Consider the following 2,747-nt stretch of genomic DNA (forward strand, 5'->3'; position numbering starts at 1 on the left):
TTTCCTCACCAATAAAACGTCACACTGTTTCCTCACCTATAGAACGTCACACTTTTTCCTCACCTATAAAACGTCACACTGTTTCCTCACCTATAAAACGTCACACTGTTTCCTCACCTATAAAACGTCACACTGTTTCCTCACCCATAAAACATCACTGTTCCTAGACATCAGAATGCCACGGTCCTAGAAATCAGAATGCCACCATAAAACATCACACTGTTTCCATTTAAAGTAGGTAAAAATTTCCACAATTGTAAGTATTGACTCATTCCCATCGCTAGAAGGAGGGTTTGAACCTCTGACCTTGTGGTTAACAGCCACACGCTCTAACCAACTAAGCTATTCCAGCTAATTATTTATAATAGCTCAAGCCCACCATACCCTTATAAGGAATGTTTCATCCCCTCTCCAACCAATGTTGGATCTCATAATCCACCCTCCTTGGGGCCCAGTATCCTCGCTGGCACACCACTTGGTGACTAACTCTGATAGCTTTTGTAATAGCCCAAACCCACCGCTAGCAAATATTGTCCGCATTTGCCCATTACGTATCGTCACCACCTCACAATTCTAAAACGAGTCTACTAGGGAGAGGTTTCCACACTCTTCTAAGGAATGCTTCGTTCCCATTTCCAGTCGCTAAAAAATATTGTCCAATTTTGCCCGTAACAAATCGTGATCAGAATCACAGTTTTAAAACACGCTACGAGAGAGATGTTTACGGACACTTATAAGTTATTCTTCATTCTCCTCTCAAACCAATGCGGGATGAGAGGGCGTGGGTTCAAATCCCACTTCTAACAACTCACATAAAGGTAAAATTAAAATACAATAGCATATCATTATTGAAATCAATTCAACTCCGTGGAGATTTAAAATTGTCGTGACATGATTTTCCAAGCATCTAATAAAGTTAGTGTTCTTCAAGTTTACCCTTACGCCCCAATCTCAAGGACACTGTGATTTTCTGTATCGCGTGGGTGCATAGCAAATCGTGAGTTGTGAGCCTCCATCAATATCTCCTTAATTCCTTTTTTTCTCTCCTATTTTTTGTTTTTATGTAAATGTGAGTTATTGTGGGGTTCTAAAAAAATATGCCAAAAAAAGAACACATAGGTAAGGTTGAGTTTCCATCCAACCCTTTGATGCCAAATTGGAGTTAATAAAGAGTACTCCAAAACTGCTTATAATCAACCCATTATTGTTGTTACAATTTATTTTACTGAATTTAACACTATATGTTTGAATTAAGTCTCATTTTCAGGAGAATAGGACGATATAAATCTTTATTCGAAAACAAATCGCAACACAATTGAACAAAAGAAGATCATGCAAATTCTCAAGTCTTTTGTTGTTTGTGTTTTCGTTTTGGCCTTCGCCTACAAACTCAAACAATATAATTGTTGTAAGTCTATTTACTTTTTGTACGTAGTTTATTTTTATTGTATCAAGAATACGAGTAAAAATCCATATGAAAGAGAGTAAAATAAATTGGATAAAAAATTAAGTAGAATTTCAAAATTGTGAAATTAAAAATGGAAAATATTGAATTTTAGTTGGAAAGATATTTCTATAAGAAAGTTTGAATTATTGGATCAATGGAAGAATTTAAAATATAAGGGCTCATTTGGTAAAGTGGGAAGTGGTGATTTGGAATAATACTTCAAATCCAAATCCACCTCTTCAGCCTCATTGCAAATCTAAAGACCGAAGATTTAGGTTAGTAGAGAATATATATAATATCTACATACCTGGAATTCACGTTTTTATTTTAAGTTTTGAAATTTAAAAAACAAAAAAATTAAATTATTTAATTTTTACATAATATTTATTAGGTTTTTAATGGTTTTATTTTCGTATTTTAATGTTTTTATTTTCGTATACTTCTTAAAATTTATATGTATATATTTATGTTAGTTTGGGCGTATCTAACCTAAAATTTTGGATTGGCTATGGACTTAGACGTGCATATCGTCAATCCAAGAACCCAATTCAATTGGGACTTTAAGGGAAAAAAAATTTCAAACGACATTGTTTTGGTGTGACTTTGAGAGCAAATTAGGGCATGCTTCATTCAAGGTTTTCTGGTAAGAAAAGGGAACATGACTTTTTGATCCATGGGGTAATGAAAGATGCATATGGTTGGCAGATAGTAATTAATGATCCTCTAAACAAATTTGAGTTCTTGCACGCATGGAAAAATGGTTGTTCTCAACCTTATTAAATAATGATCCAAGTTAGTGGATGAAAATGTCCCATCTTTGTTGCTTTTGTGGAACAAACCTTTGTGAGAACAACCAAAAAAGTAAAGTTGTTTCAGCTATTTACTGTTTGAATAAAATGCGAAAGGTAAAGTAATTATAGAAAATGAAAACAAGTAAGACTCCGGCCTAGATGAGAGTAAAACTATTGTGGTGGCTAGGATTTGGGCTCAAATCTACCTTGCTACATTGTGAAATTCTTGCCACTAAACTATAGCTACTTGTTGGCCAAGTTTTCACGACCACAACATAAAATTCTCACCATTAAACTATAACTACTTGAGATTATCTTTTAAATTTGTTATTAAATTACTCTAAATACTTTGTATTAAATTTTTGTCCTTGATTTTGATGGGCAATATCAAGACCGTAAACCCTTAAATGAAGCAATGACCAATTTCAAGCTCTCTCGGTAAAACAAATAATAACTATTGATATAATTATATCAAAATGAATATTAATGTCTTCGTAAACTTTCTTTTA

The 2,747-nt window shown here is 33.6% G+C and overlaps 1 non-coding gene across 1 annotated transcript; it reads right to left on the minus strand.

Annotated features, from left to right (window-relative positions):
- Positions 1–278: 278 nt before the first annotated feature.
- Positions 279–352, minus strand: TRNAN-GUU. Its single transcript has one exon. It is a non-coding gene; the product is annotated as a tRNA-Asn (tRNA).
- Between the last annotated feature and the right edge of the window lie 2,395 nt (positions 353–2,747).

The sequence above is a fragment of the Cucurbita pepo genome, unplaced genomic scaffold (assembly GCF_002806865.2).
Source record: "Cucurbita pepo subsp. pepo cultivar mu-cu-16 unplaced genomic scaffold, ASM280686v2 Cp4.1_scaffold002521, whole genome shotgun sequence".
NCBI lineage: Eukaryota > Viridiplantae > Streptophyta > Magnoliopsida > Cucurbitales > Cucurbitaceae > Cucurbita > Cucurbita pepo.